At 36.3% G+C, this 16934-nt stretch overlaps 1 pseudogene; it reads left to right on the top strand.

Moving 5' to 3' along the window:
* Window positions 1–16226: 16226 nt before the first annotated feature.
* On the top strand, window positions 16227–16397 carry LOC111755686 (U2 spliceosomal RNA; annotated as a pseudogene).
* The last annotated feature ends 537 nt before the right edge of the window (window positions 16398–16934 follow it).

Here is a 16934-nt window from a genome sequence, read left to right as displayed (position 1 = left end):
TTTATCACCTCTTTATGAAAATTGTTACTGGACTTCATTTATTTATTTCTTGTTACCTTTCTCTCTTATACTTCTGTCATTTTTTCACTGACCTTTTATATTTCTTTAAAGATATTATTAATTTTTTATATCACACATGTATTTTTCCATATATTGGTTCTTTTTGCATTGGTTTAATGAAATGCATGAAGCTGGGTAACTTTATAAGGGACATAAATTTATTTAATTCACAATTCTAGAGGCTCAAATGCTCACGTCTGATGATTATTTTCTTGTTGACAAAATAGAGACAACAGAGAGGATCATAAGTGACAATTTTACAGAGTTAGTAAAGTCTCTTGTCTAGTAAAGTCAGTCTCTTTTCTTATAAAAACGCTCGTATTCAAACATAAAGATTCTACTCTGATGACTTTATGCACTTTCAATCACCTCCAAAATGCTTTACTTCTAAACACCATGGATTTCACCTCTTAATATCTCACAAAAATAATTTCAGTGCATAAGCCCTTGGAGGACACATCCAAACAGTATCCAGATAAAAGCATTTTTTATTAGAAATGAAGCTCTATTTTATTGTAGGGATTTCATAAGTGGTAGAAACATATCTTGAAACTTCTGGATTTCAAAGTATGTTTAACTGTTATAGCTTATGTCTAGGTTCCCCCCCCCACACACACACAAAATCTCATACACTCATAGGTAAGCCTTTTGGGGGTGACTGGACCATGGGTGTGTGATGCACATTGCTGGATTAGTTCACTGCTGGGCTTATATCTGAGTGTGATCTGGGGAGGTGAAGCCTGGTGGGCAGAAGTAGATCACTGTTGTGGCAGGTAATAGCGTATCCCCTCTTGCTCCCTTGATCCTGCTCTGTTCCCTCCCTTCCATGTCCTGAGCTCTTTGTGCTGTGTTATGCTGCCCTGCTTATGGGTTAATTCAGAGGAAGTCAGGATGAGATGCTAGCGATTGAAGTAAAAAAATAACAATGCTTTCATTGTTTGATCTTGCAAGCATAAAGATGGTATCCTGAACATTTATTTAGATAATATGCATAACAACTTTGGGGGATTTTCTTCTGTCTTGCTCTTGAAATTCAGCATTTTGTTTCATTTTACTCTTTTGTTTTATTGCTACATCTGGTAACCTGAGCAACTATTTTGAAGACAACAATATGCAATATAACAACCATTGCTAAATACCTATCATCTTAAAAAAAAAAAAAAAACTTATACAGCTATTGTTTTCTGTTGTTGCTTTTGTCATTTATCTTTAGTTGTTGTTTGGTTTGTTTGCTTCTTGATTTTTTGCTTTTTTCTCTTTAAAAAATTTTGTGGAAAACCAAGTGTCAGAAATTAGATACGCAATTGAAAAAGCCAAGTATTTCTGAAGCACACAAAACAAGCAATGAAGTTCCATGTGTCTAGACCACGTATAGAATACTCAGACGACTTAAGTTATTTCATCATTAAATTGAGAAAAATATTTAAGTAGAGCAAAAGTATAGAGCAATTAAACCTTCATAAAATTAACTCCAGCAGAGAACTCTGACCTTAACTTTGGTTGAAAGCAGTAGTTCAAAAGCTGCTGTGGAGAGTAGTTAAGAGGAGAACCTGGAGTCTGAGGCCAGGATGGAAGGGTTGACATTTTGTCTGACAGGTACAAATCAGTTTGTGAATACACTGAAAAGGAGAAATCAAACAAGAAAATAAAGATGTCTACTTCTTCAGGATGAGTTGAAAGACACAACAGATACTCAGAGGAAGTGGAGCCATACTGGAAATTATTCACAAAAGCAAGAGGAAGGGACCTCACTTGCCAGGTTTCCCCCCACACCCTTTTTCCAAGTAAGATGAGAATATGTCATAGCGAGTTAGTTCCAACATATATTTATCCTCCAGTCCCGTGGTGAGAGACAGGAAGCGCCACCATACTCCCTGCGATGGCTTCTTATTGAAACCAAGGGCTGTCAGGTGACTCAGTCCGTGAGGGTGTAGGCGGGCATGTGGACCACGACAGGCTGGGCCTTGGCTAGTACTCCTCTCAGCCCAGAAAACCTCATGCAGTGAAGGGTGTGGCTTGGAATGGAAATGAAGCCACATGAAGGAAGCAAAGACAAGGTTTGAACTACTTTCCAATTCTTATTGAAGTTATAAGCCAAGATCAAAGATTTCTGTGATTTTTCAACTTTTAATATGATCTTTATGCTCTCAAATTTGCCTAGTGTATTACTTTCTTGTGACTGTTAATGAAACAGTTAATATTAATACCATAAAGAAATGAAAAATGTTTAAGGAGATATATGACCAAAAACTCAATGAATGTTTAATATTTGTAAAATTCTTATAATAAAAGACACATTGTTATTAATTCCCCTCAAGCATCACACACACACACACACACACACACACACACACACACACACTTTAAACATGATTATCTCACTGTTCTTGCCATTTTGTAAAACATTTCTGGAAGTCCTCTTTGTGTCTTTAGTGGCATCACTGTGGCTTTCTCGAGTCCACCCTTGCCTGAAAACGCTAGCTTTTCATGACAATTCTGAGCTGGGTCAGGGCCAGAAGCCCCACCGTGTCAGAGCTGATGGATAAGCTGGATGAGAAAACACCATCATGTTTTTATGAGACGGGAACTTGTCAGCAGCATTCACCCGATTTTTTATTATACCTTGTGGAGACAATCAGGGAAAGAAGCCTTCCAAAACTGCTTCAGAAAGAAGAAGTATGTCTGAACAGAGAAGGAGTATGCTGAGGAGGATTGTGGTAATGTGTCTTTTATTGCAATATATTTTAAAAATATAATCATTCACTGTATATTTTGATCACACCTCATAAATATATTCAACTTGATTTAAAAATGTATATATTCATCAAAATATTACATGATGCCCCACTAATGTGTGATTTGCATGGTTTATACATTAGATAAAAAATTTAAAAATTAGTAAATAAAAATGAATTACCACAAACTGAGCGATCTAAACAGAGATTTACTCTTTCACAGTTCTAGAAGGCAGAAGTCCAAGACCAAGGTGTTTTCAGGGCTACAATACCCTTACTGGGGAGGATTTCTGGGGAGAATGAACCCTTCCTGCCTCTTCAGACTCCAGTTAACTCCAAGAATTCCTTGCCTTGTGAAGGTAACTCCAATTTCTGTCTCCATCTCCTTTTATATTTCTTAGAAGCACAAATTTGCAGTCCACTAAAATAATCTGAAATGAATTTTTTCATATCTTTATTTTAATTACACAGATAAAATAATTTTCCTATAGAAAGTCACATTCCAAGGTTCTGAGGTTTAGGGCATGGACATGCTTTTGGGAATCCCTACTAAACCCATGACAGGGAGGAATACATAGTTAATAAATATGTAACCTTCCACATCTCTAGAAGATGTGTCTTGAAATACAAAGACCAGTGAAGAATCTCCCAGTGGTGAGTGAGGGCCCTGGAGAACACTAGATATGAGAGTTTCTCTTGAGTTCAGCACAAGGAAATGTAAATATATTATCCTTGAAAAATATATTGAGGCAATATGTACAGCTGTTGGCCAATGTGATATAATGGTTTCTCTGAAAGAATGAGTCTTGGAATTTTCCATCAGTTCCTGATATTAATGGGAGTTACATCTTGTAGAACTTGTGTCTGTGGCTCTACTGCAGTTATCTATTTGAGAGTAAAGTTGGCAAGTGACTAGAGGACCTGCCTCTAATAGTAAAATTGTCACAGAGTAGGAAGCCACGTTCCAGTTTGGGGGAAAAGACTGAATATTACACACAAAACTTGGATTTAAAAACTGGGGGGAATAAAAGCACATTTGTCCGTAAAAATGAGTTCTTTCCTTCTAATAAACGGTAGTGTAGCTTGCAGTTGAGATATAGGCTACAAGGAGGCTATGTTTCTCAGTTCATTTTTAGCAAAATGTGGCCATGGGACTTTTCAAAAATCAGTGAATGAGCTGGAGAGATCACACAGCTATGCCCACCTGTGTTCTGCAAAGTCTTCCAAGTGTACTTTGCTGTTTCACTTCTTTCTTGCTCACTAGAGAAACCAGAGTCCTCTGAAAGAGCATATTCCAGAGAGAAGAGTCACCGTCAGCCGTTGCTTCTGAATGCATTTGTAAGACAAATTTCTTTTAACGTGCTCAATGATGTATGACTTAGAACAAATTCTTAAATACAGGCGAAATAAAGAAGATCTTTTATATTAGCTAAGCCTTTTACTAAGATTAATAACCATGAAAAAATGTTGGATAGTTCACTTAAAATAATTTTCAGTCACTCTCATAAACAACATTTTGTGTGACATTATGAGAAAGGACAAAACAAGTAAGTAGATAGGATTAATATTTCCAGAAGCTTTTAGGTTACTGGAGGTATAGAAAGAGAAAACAGATTAAAAATAGCAAACAAATAACTAAATACGAACTCACCAATGGTGCTGTTCCTGAAAAGACAGGAGGAAGGATGCAATCTCTAAGAGGAAAATCAGAAAGTTTACAGACAGTGTGGCATTTGGAATGGATACAATATTACCAGGTAGAAAAGGGAGTGAAAATTAGTCCTGCTCCTTAGTCCTGGGCATCTGCAGCTGGTAAATGGGCAGAAAGTCAGAGTAATATTCCAAGACCATTCGTAGATAAGAATTATCATGCTTGTTTGTGATCCTCATGTACTATTGATAAGAAAGGTAGATTGGCAACAAAATACATTATAATGTACTAATTATCTAACCAATTGCATCACAGTAAAGTTCTTTCTAGGTGCTCCACAATAATAATCATGAGCAGGATGCCTGGAGTTTGACTCCTGCTCGATCTAAAGGAGCCTTGGTATCATTTAGCTACTGCCCTCTTGATAGAGACTTTAATTAAAAGATTTAGCAATCAGAACAAGAAAATACTTAGATTGGTTAGTGCAAGGATTACTTTCTTAGACTTTTGATAGCCATCACAGCTATTGGATCCACAGCTTTAGCCTATCCAGTACAAACTGTTCACTTTATAGACAGACAAAAACTGCTGGTGACAGCTTAAAAAATTCAGGAAAAAACTGGTATAAAGTTGCAAATCCAAGTGAGTGTTCTAAAAAATTCCATCCTTTAAATGAGAGATCAGTGGGAGTATAGACTGGTACAACCACCGTGGAGGTCAGTCTGGAGATTCCTCAAAAAGCTGGGATTGGAAGTCCTGTTTGACCCATCTATTCCACTTCTAGGCATATTCCTAGAAGAACTGAAAACATCATATCACAGTGATATATGTGCACCCATGTTTATAGCAGCACAATTTTTAATAGCCAGATCTTGGAAACAACCTAAGTGTCCATCAACTGAGGAATGGATAAAAAAGTTGTAGCATTTTTATACAATGGAGTACTACTCAACTATAAAGAATGAACACACTGAGATATTTATAAATAATGGATGCAGCTTGAGACCATACTCATAAGCAAAATAAATCATACTTACATATATAAATATCATATAGTCTCCCTAGTATAAGAAATGATAAGAATACATAAAAGTTTATGGTAGTCATGATTCTCTATTACATTGCTTTGAAGCCTTATAATGTTTTCATTCATTAGTTGGAATGGTTTTATTCTGTTTTGTATGGTTTTATTATGTGTGATGATATGAACAGCTATTTTGAAGAAAACAAGACATTATGTCAGCCATTGCTGATTTAATATCATCTTGCTTTGAAGTCCTACCATGCTTTTGTTCTTCTGTTTTCATTGATTCTATTATGTTGTGTCTTATTGGATTTTTATATGTGTGATGGTATAAACAAAATTTTTATGGGAAATGAGATAATATAGGAGCCATAGTTCATTTTCTGCTATTTGGTGCTGAATGCCCTGTGATATTTTCATTCTCTTGAATGGTTTTATACTATTTTGTTATGTTTGATACTATTGTATGTGAAGGTATGCTCAACTATTTCAAAGAAAGAGACGTGGTAGCTACTGTTAACATCTGGCTGTCTTGTGGTGAAGTGCTGTGTTGCTTACATTGTTCTGTTCTGATCTGCTTTGTTCTGTCCTCTTTTGTCTTAATCTCTTTAAAATAAAATTTTAAAAACAAGATTTAAAGTGTTGCTATAATATGACTCATTTTTGTTTCACCCCATTGTCATACAGCAAAAGTCTGCATCCTTGGGGAAAGATCAAAAGACATACCCAAAGAGTGATTCATCAGAATATTACCATGGATATAGATGCTCTCTGGAGAATAGTACTGTTTATGTCGCTACAGACAGCTGCTTTGGATACCAAAATTGAAGACTGGGATCAGTTTTCTGATGCTATGGAACAATTAAATCCATTTGTTTATCTCAAGCCTTATTTTTGTTTTTATATCAAAACAAGTGTGCTCATTTTCTTGTTTATAATTCTCTCATTAAAGTCTGTCATAGAGGATTCATAACCTGGAGATAACCAGATGCTGTGCAACCACAACTGATCCTGCTTAACGTCCTTCAAAAGGGCAAGGATGTAGGAGAGAACCTGGGCTTCTCTCCTTGAATGCAGAACAATTACTTCAGCATTAGTTAAACTGAACCTTGTCTCCATGTACTGATCTGCACAGAGCCGGCTCTGCCATTTCCTTCTCCCTTCAATTGACTCTGAGCAATACAGACAAGGCTGGCTGGCATACTGATATGTAGTCCTTGAAGCCAGCCAACAGTTTACTGTTTGTTTCCACCATGTTCCCTCTAAATGCTTGAGCACAAAAGGATAGCAAAGTCACAAAGCTCCAGAAATGTCAACTGGGTTGAGTTACAAGATAAGAGGCTATGACTTCCCAGAGTGCAAAAGTTTACATATCAGAAACTGAAGCAAAAACTTCCTAAATCAATCAGATGCCGCCTGAGTCGAGTTACGCAGATTGGTCTTTCTGCACACCCTTTTTCCTGCATGTTACAGAGGTGCTCACTCTCCCCAGGCCAGCTCAGCTCACCTGGCTAATGCAACACCCGCCAATCTCAGTGTCACTCACCCTTGATCCACTCTCTTCTTCACAACGTAATAAACTCTGGGTGAGGCCATAGGGCAGGGCCTTTGCTCCGTGGGTTCTCACCTGGACCAGACTCAAGATCCCTTCTCTACCCATAACTTTGGATATGTTTTAGTGTTTTTAATCTTACTGTGGTTTGCACTAGAGATGGTAGAGTAAATGTGACTCACTAGGATTCTAGTAAGTCCAGTGGGTTTACAAATATAAAATTTCTCAAGCAATGAGGAAGACATAAAAGGAGATGACAAGGTACAATATTTGGATTACAATGCATATCAAATGTGGCAAGAACCTAGTATTTCCGAGACATTAGGGGCATCCTGTGAGGCATGTGAAAAAAATTAAACTAAAAACATTTTTGAAAAACTTTATTCTCCTATTAAAGATCTTGCAAGTTAGTAAGGAATAGAAGACATGTGCACCATTAATGGAACTACATACAGAATTGAGACTATAAGGAACGTGAACACAAGAATCTGTTGAAAATAAAGAACCTCGACAAAATTCTCACCATTTTCAAGCAGCAATTTTAGTAAAAAGAAAAAAAAAAAAGAGAGAGAGAGAGAGACTGTAATCACCCGTGAGTGATTATTTTCAATTTTGAGTGAGCCAAAAGTCTGTAAAACATTTAAGTACCTGGAACACAGTAACCATACTGGTGTTGAATATATGTTGATTTCATTGGTAGTATGAAATCTTGAAGATCATGCAGAGATTTGGTAAGCAGACTTCAGGTCAAGGTCAACAGAAGGCAATGCTTGCATAAATTGTAAAACAGGGAGTCTTTAAGGGCAATTTAGAGAACAAGAACATGCTGATTGACCATGACTTGCTGTACAACAGGGTACAGGCATGCGGCCTCCTGAGTTGCCACACTAAGCAGTTTGCACATTATCTGGTGTGACATCACTCACCCTGCACACTGGATACAATATAGCAAGGAAGCTGCAAGCTAAAGCTATCATAAATGTTTGGGGTGCATTAAAATTCAGAGAAACTTGAAGTAAGGTGACCCAGATAAGAGGCTATTTGCATAGTCTAGAGAGAAGTAATTAAAGCATAGAGATAGAGCCACAGCTGTAGGGAAGAAAATTCAGAGAAATTTGACAAACTGTACAAAGACAGAATTCACTGTGGTTGACAACTGGTTATATATGAGAGCTGAAGGTAAGCTGATAGAGAAAAAAATGCTTTAAGTTTTACAGTGACCAGGAGAATGGAGTTGACAAAGCTTAAATAAGAGGTCAACAAACAATACTGGCTTAGATAATCTTGATGCATTGTGTGTGCATTTGTGTTCCTTGGTGTGATGGAAGAATGTGTTGGTACGACTTTTGCTTTTGTCATTGCTTTCATCTGGATATCTCTCCCATGTGATCATAGGTGAGGTTGCTCAGACATGACTGGATCTGGAGTGTGCGATGTGGGGACTGAATGTGTGAGAATACAAGAAGCAGAAAGAGGGCTGATGCTGTGGCTGGTTGCCTCTTCACCACTCCCCTGCTTGCTGACTTCTGCCTACCATGAATGACTTCTCCTCTGTGCTGTCCATGTGCCGTGCTCCGCTGCTTAGAAGCCAGCTGACTATAGACTGAAACCTATACAAACTGAGGTAAGATAAACCCTTCCTTTGTTAATTTTGGTTACTGGATATTTTGTCTCAGAAACAAGTAAAGTAACTAAGATCGCTTTCCATCAGGACATTTCAGGTTGTGGCTGTAGTCAGAGCAGGATAATATGCAGGCTGAGTTCTTTAGTGGAGACAAACGAAACAAAAGACATGACTATGACCTCCTGATACTATGGTCCGGAGAACTTTCTGTTCTTTATTTTGAAGAAGTTATCCCTGAAAAGTTCACGTGCTTTGAAGGTGACTGGATCATGTGATCCTTATTCTCCTCCTGGATAAATTCATAGCAGCTTGCTGTTAGGAGGTGGGGTCTGGTTTGAGGCAGTCACTAGGGCTCATTCTGGAAGTATATATCTCCCTCCCAGATCTTCCCTTGTTCCTCTGCTTCCTGTCAACCATGATATGACCAGTTTTCTTGTACCAGTTCTTCCATTGTTATTTCTGCTTTACTGCTAACCAACCAGGGACTTTTAACAGTGGCTGGCTGCTTCTTCATACGTATTATCCTCCTTTAAATTGTGGTTTGGGGTATTGTGTCATATTGATTGAGACATAATGCATAAAAGAAAAATCATGACAAAACAGCTGATCACTGTGGCATTACCTGTTTCTCTTCCTTGATACCTAAAGTGTGTAGATCTTCTTAATAGTCTTGTAGTGAATCTGTGACCTTGTTGCTTGGGCTGTCATGTTGCTAATGAGACTGAGACTATATCTGCAATTCCCTTCAAAGATAAGTGTGTATGTTAGTTTGGTCTTCATTCTCTCAAAGATGCCCTATTTGTCACAGGTAGAGAAGATATGAGATTGAGAACGGATCAGTAAATTCTGTCTCACTGTCACTGACTTTCACATTTTCAATAAATTTATTCATTGAAACAGATTCATTACTTTATTGTTTATTCCTTATATGTATTTTGATGATGGAAGTTAATTTAAAAGTTTGTTCACCCAGTTTTATAAGTTTACTAGCATGCATGTGTGCATGGCATTTTTCTCTAATTTGATGGCCTAAAGAATTTCTGTTCTTATCTTCCCAAACAAGACAATGCTTTCCTATAAGTATTCCACTACTATAATCAGTTCTCTCTGTCTCTCTGTCTCTCTGTCTCTCTGTCTCTCTGTCTCTGTCTCTCTCTCTCTCTGTCTCTCTCTCTCTCTCTCTCTCTCTGTCTCTGTGTGTGTGTGTGTGTGTGTGTGTGTGTGTGTGTGTGTGTGTCCGTGTCTCTGTTTCTATCCCATACTAAAGATAGAACTTGGGGTTTTGCACTGAGATACATTCCCAACCCTTTAATTTTTTTTTCTCTTTTTGATACAGGTTCTCACGTTGCAGTCAGGCTGGCCTTGAACTCGCTTTGTAGCCAGACTGGTCTCAAACTTGCAACCACCCTGTGTCTCAGCCTCCTGAGTGCTGGGATGACAAGCATGAACTACGATACCCATTTTAAAATTTATCTTTATGGGGGCTAGGGATTTAGCTCAGTGGCATAAGCACCTGCCTTGCAAGCAGGCAGTCCTGAGTTCGATCCCTGGTATCGATAAAAAGGAAAAAGACAAAAGAAAAAAAAAACTGAAAAAATTTATCTTTACACAGAATTCATTAAATTTCCCAGTCTGGGATCAAATTTGTGAGCCTTCTGCCTTCTCCCAGAATGCTAATTTTTTATACATATGTGCACTTATATTTAGAGTATTAATAATTTAGAAGAATTCATAAACCACACAGAGGTCACAAAATTTCATCTAGCATTAAAATATTGTAAAACATTAAATTATTGCCTACTCATTTTTATGTATTTAATCAAATAAAATGTGGCTTCTCCTTAGGATACTTTTGCAAATCAAAGTAAATATTAAGTGAAATATTTGAAACACTTACTAATTATTAATGCATATGGACCCTCAAATTAGTTGATAAATTATTTTCCTTACCAATTTTTTAATGTACTTTTTTAGTCTCTAAAACAGTTGAGCAAAAGTTTTCCTTTGTAAATAGGTACATGGTTGGTTTTTGCCTCACTGAGAAATGACCATGAAAGCTAAGTTAGCACGTCACAGATATTTTCACAACATTGCAAGTGATAATTTTCAGCAATGACAATCATGGTCTTAATAATGGTAGCAGCAATAATTGTGGTTAACACTAACAGTGAGTTAGTTAAGGATTTATGTCTAAAGTTCAGATAGATATTGATATTAGATTAGATTAATATCAATAGGGAGTCAGGAATTGGGATCAGTCCCGCAAGGAGGTCACATGCAAGCCTCTGTAGACACACACAACAGCATGAGGTTGTACTAACCAGCATCACTTGGTCCAGTGAGCTCAGACAGGCATCATACATATAGGTGGGTGACCACAACATCTGGACTCATACCTCCATTGCTTTCTAGGAAAGCTTTTCTTTTCTTTCTGGGATTAGAAGTTATAGATAAACTAAAGTTGGTGACATTTACTGCATACTCTTGCTATGTGATTTGTTTCTCTATTGGATCAATATTAACTAAGTGAATATACTTCTGATCCTTCAGATTGATTGTAGTTTGACCCAGACTGTGATTTTGCTGTTCAAATTACCCCTGACAAAGAATTTTAGCAGCCACCCACTTGGGATCCCTCCTTAAAGTTCAGGAAGTAGTCTCCTTATTTCTAATAAAACTCTCCTATCCCTCTCTTTTTTCATTTGCACCTCTTACCTCAGTGTTGAGACTACAAACTCGGCACACCCGACATCCAACAAGCTGTGAGTTATTTCCCTCATCACAGGAGGTATGACTGTAAACATGAGTAGGGGTGACCACAAGAAAGGGTGAAGAGCTGAGAAAATGAGAAACAATCAACCGAGCCACTCCCAGATTTGAAAGAAGAAAGAGGGGAGCAAGCCAGCATCAGAAAACTGAAAAGTGCACTGGAAGGACCTCAGGGAAGAAGGACTATCAACCTTACCAGATTCAAAATAATTTCAGTAACTGGATTGCTGAAAACTTCTGGAATGGGCTGACAGATATTATATTCTAAAAGTAATGAGTGTGCTTAAGAAGCTATGGGCTTAAGAAAATATAAAATAAAAAAATGAAGACAGTAAACATAAATATCCTTACAAAATGTTTTAAGGTATAAAAATAAAAGTATATAAGTTTGGAGAGGTTTAGAGATGGGCTGTATTTTGCAAATAAAATTTTACTCTAACACAGCTACACATTGTGGATGGCTACTTTCCCTTGAAGACAGACAGAGCTGTTTCTCTAGGTCAGAGAGGAGAAATTGTCTTAAAGGCTGCATGATCTTTAAAGCCTAAAATATTTACTGGTTGATTCTTTACAAAAACCTGTAACATGTTTTCCAAATGATTTTGCAAATACTGATTTTGGAATTTATGAGCAAAAATAAGTTTATTCTTTCTTGATTATGTATTTTTAAAAATACATTTTTATAGATTGATTTTACTTATGTAGATAGCAGGTCTCCCCACCTGACTGATTTTCTATACAGAACACATTCTATGCTTTGGTAACTCACTAATAGTGTACAGTCACACACTCAAAGAAAACTGTATTACTATCCTATCTATTACAGAAAACTAGATGTATTCAGAAAACAATTTTCACCAAAATATAATTTTAAAAAGCAAACTCTATAAAGAAGAAAAGCTTTGTTTATGTTGTATTACTTGAAATTTCTTTTTTATCAAATGGCAAAATCTAATTCATGAACAGGAGATCACAACTAGAGTACAGTCATTTAATATTAAATTTATTTATTATTATGAATCCTTCAATGAATTATTGTTCAAAGAATTAAGGGATGATAAAACAGCATTTGCTCCAAGCAAGTGTTTAGAATGTCATAAATGCAGTGAGTTAATAACCTTGTTATAGTAAACATCACCTTAATGATGGCTTCATCAGGGCTCAGTGAAAACACAGGACATTTTTAAATTCATTGCATTGCAAATTTCTAAAGACATTTTGGGGTATCTTGAGTTTTAAACATGCTAAATTACTTATTGGCTCTCAATACAAATAAGCAGTGTATTTCTTATATCTTTCAGGAAACAGATAATAATTCCTGACTTTGCAAATAATTTGCATAAGAAGCAAAATGGAATGTGCTGTCGAAATGTATGGTGCCTATGTTTCAACTGCCAAGTTCCAAAATTTTCAATTAATGACTACAGAATAAAGATTAACATAATGAGCAACATAATTAAGAATGAAGCATACATATGGCATATAAGCTTTTAATGAAACTTTTAGAGTGTTTAAAGGCCAATAGTTATAATATTACTCTCATTTAGGAATTTTTATTACTGTGTTTCATAGTTAGAATGGATATTTAGCAACAATTAAACATGTTAAATAACCTCTCTTATAAAAGTGTTTCTAATTGTGTTTGAAATATATAGTTCAGCTGAAATCACTTTTGAAATTAAAAGTGTTGATTCTCTTTTTACTATCCCAATATTTTTAAATAAACCTAAAATGTTGAATTTTAACTATTCACATATCTTATAGTATAACCAAATTTACTATCAATTTTCCTTATGCAAATTTTAGAAGTTTTTAAAATTTACGTGTATTTTATATTACAATACTTGTGATAAATATATCTGAATTGCTAACATTTGGGGGAGATTGATTTAATTCTTTTTAAATTTTATTTTAAAAAAACAAAACAGAAGAAGGGTAGAAATAATACATAATTTCAAAAATAAACAATAAGAAATCACTAGTTGATAATTACATATTGTCCTCTTAGAAATAGTTGTTCAAGTTACAAAAGTAAAGCATACAAAGTGGACATTCAAACAGTGAGACTGCAAACAGCTCTGTTCAATGATCCAACAAAAACTTCCTAATATGGTTATCAATCTTACACACTTAAACATACATGCAGTTATATCCTTTAGAACTCTTTCTTTTCCTCTCTTTTTTACAATGGCAATTACACGTTTTGGGTATTATTTCTCCTACAGTTCTTATTACTTTTTACACTAGAGACACAATGTGATATTTATTAATATGATTTTTATTTATTTTACTAATGAGGATTGTCTCCATTTACATATGAAGGCCTCAGGATCATCCTTTTTATAGTGTGTAATATTCCATTGTATAAAAATACCACATCTTTTTCATCCACTCTGTGTTTGATGGGCATCTTGGTTGTTTCAAAGATTAAGCTATTACAAATTGTGCTGCTATGAACATGGGTGCACATATATCCCTGTGAAATGACCTTTTCAATTTTTCTGGGAAAATATCCAGGAGGGGAATAACTGGGTTAAATGGAACTTCCAATCCTAGTCTGCTGAGAATTCTCCATACTGATTTCCATAGTGGTTGCTGACTCCAGCCGCCAATTGCTAACATTTTTAAAGAATATTAAAATTTTAAATGATTGAATATGACTTGGCTTTGATTGATATAATCTCCCCCTGAAAAAGTGATAAAAGCTTTTGACTATAATAAAATTTTTCTTTTGAACTTGAAAAAAGTCTTAAAAAGGCATGATAAATGACATTTTCAATACCTTTCTAAGTAAGAGAAAATGTTTAAATTTTTAAATTTTTAGAAATTATTACAGTAAAAGACACATTGACATCATTACCCTTCAAAACACCTTCCTAACTTTGAACACACTTATCCCATTGTTCCTGGTACTTTCTAAATGAATTCTGGAAGTCCTCACCTGTGAGTGTTCCTAGTTACACTGCTGAAGGCACCTCAGTGCCATGAATTCATTCAAAGCATTTATTTTCTGGGCTGGTGATTTAGCTCAGCAGCATAAGGGCTTGACTGGCAAGTGCAAGGTCATGAGTTCAATCCTTGGTACACACACACACACACACACACACACACACACACACAGTATTTATTTTCCATTGTCAGTTTTAATTTACAGAAGAGCCAGAAGTTTCACAAGTCAAGACACAATGAAAGGTGGATGAGGAGAACATACTTTCTCCTCCTACCTTTCTGTTGGTAGGAGCATATGCCATAATATTTTTAATCCCACCTGATAAGGAAGAAAGAAGACTTTCAGAACTGCTTCAGAAAGTGGCAGGAATTAGGATAAGCATGATCAAAGCAAAGGAGAGTGTTTTAAGGAGGATGCTTTGCGATGTGTCTTTTACTGTACTACATTTTAAAACTTTTACTTAAACATTCATCATAATTTTTATCATATTTCAGAGACTGTAACAACATCTAGAAGACTTGGATACAGAGAACAGTGAGCTCTCGAACTTGAGAATTATCTTTGCAATGATGTCAAAATCACATGGCTATGTTGTAACATGTAATGGGAGGATCAGTTGACATTAAGGAGGACTTTTGTTATTTAAGATATACTTTACTGATAGATCGGGACCCAGAGGGTCCTGGCTAAATGAACACACTATGTGTAGGCAAGTTAACAAGATGTGAATCCAGTCCTGCTGTGACAGCTCAGCATCCACGCTAAACTGTGGGAAAGAAAGGTGAGAAGGAGAGGTGTAAGACCAGAAAGAGCTCTTCTATGACAACAATTTTCATCTCCCAACAGTTTGCCCAGATGCTGAACAAGGATTTACAGGTTTAATATTTAAACTTTGCTAAATTTCAGTCTTGCTGTTCTCTTTTGGAACTGAGTTGAAATATTTCTCCTGTGCCACTGTCTGTCAGCAGAGTTTAATTTACTTTTGGTATTTATGGTGCTCACAGTTCAGATTTTTGTCTTGAGTCTCAAAAAGAGATTTTGGACTTGGACTTTTCACTAGAAATGCTGAAACATTTTGGATTGTTGGAGACAGACTAAATACCTTTTGTATAAAGAGATGTGAATAAGTCTTTATTAAGAGGCAGGTGTTAAGTTTTAGGATTTAAATTTAATGTGGGTTCCAAAGACTCATGTGTTTGGAAAGTGGTTGGGTTATTGGGGTATTACATTGCTGTTGAGGAGTTGGGTTTTCTGGTCAGAAGAGACAAATCACAATGTGCATGACCTACAAAAGTCTATCTCCCTTCTTACGTTATGTCTTCATCTCTCTGCTTCTTGTCTGCTATCAGGAGAGCAGCCTCTCCTCCGCACAGGTCCTTCCACTATGTCATCCTGTCTTGGAGCCAGTCAACAGTGCACCAAAACTGTGAGCCAAAATAAATCTCTCCTTTTTAAAAATGTGGATGTCACGTATTGTGTCACATGAGACAAGAAAGTGACTAAGACAGCATCCTTGCTTTCAATGCAAACTGGAAAATGGGTTTTTAAAAATATTGACTTCTGGCAGTATCCTTATATCTCTTTTTGCGGTTAATTATTAAGCTGCTAAACGAATCAATGGAGAAACTCTTCCAACTGAGGAAAATTTGTATAAATAAGTGCTCTCTGACTTTTAAATATTCCTCAAGGGCTGGGGATTTAGCTCAGCGGCATAAGTGCCTACCGTGCAAGCACACGGTTGTAAATTCAATCCCCAATACAAAAAAAAAAAAAAAGAGTAAAATTTTAAATATTCCTCAAAAGTAGTAATAATGAAGGGGAATAATATTTCTGGCTCTTTTAATTTTAATAATAGAACAGCCTCACTTCTCGGCCTTTTGGCTAAGATAAAGTGTAGTATCTGTTCTTATCAGTTTAATATCTGATATGTCCTCTATCCAATGCCATATATTAAATGGAGTTTTGGAGCTGGCTCATTCCACTCTGATCATCGATCTGGTATTGAAGTTCCTCCAAGAACACTGAACTCCCAGGGGGAAAAGTAATAGAACAACAGCACATTTAATTTTACTAGATGCTACCTGGTGCTTAAAATTTAAATTTGTAATCTCTGTGGCAAACTTAAGAAGCAAGTATTATGTTCATCCTCCTTTTGCAATGAGGAAAGTGCAGCCCAGAAAGTTAAACATAGCCAAGCCCCCAATGGTGCAGAGACCACAGAGAGAGTTTGCACTCAGGCCACATTGCTGGTTAACTTGCAGTGCAACATGGTCCTGTGTCTGGGCTTTTCTAGAACCTACCACCAGTTAGCCAATTAACTGGGAGGAAATTGTGCCAATTAACTGGGAGGAAAAACTCAATGTGATTCTGTGAAGGATCAAAAATAAGTTTTGTTAAAATATGTGTGTATTTGGGGGGCTACTGCTACTGAAAATAAGTGCATGCTTTGAGACAAGATAGGGTGGTGATTTTATACAGCATTTGCTTGTGATTAGTTATAATAGTGTCTGATACTGGGGCTAGAGTGTAGCTCAGTGGCTGAGAACTTGCCTAGCATGTGTGAGATCTT

This window comes from Cavia porcellus, unplaced genomic scaffold, assembly GCF_034190915.1.
Source record: "Cavia porcellus strain 051 isolate PalLab524CR breed Dunkin Hartley unplaced genomic scaffold, mCavPor4.1 scaffold_11, whole genome shotgun sequence".
NCBI lineage: Eukaryota > Metazoa > Chordata > Mammalia > Rodentia > Caviidae > Cavia > Cavia porcellus.
Note: the sequence above shows the minus strand (reverse complement) of the source record. Positions and strands in the feature narration are given on the sequence as shown.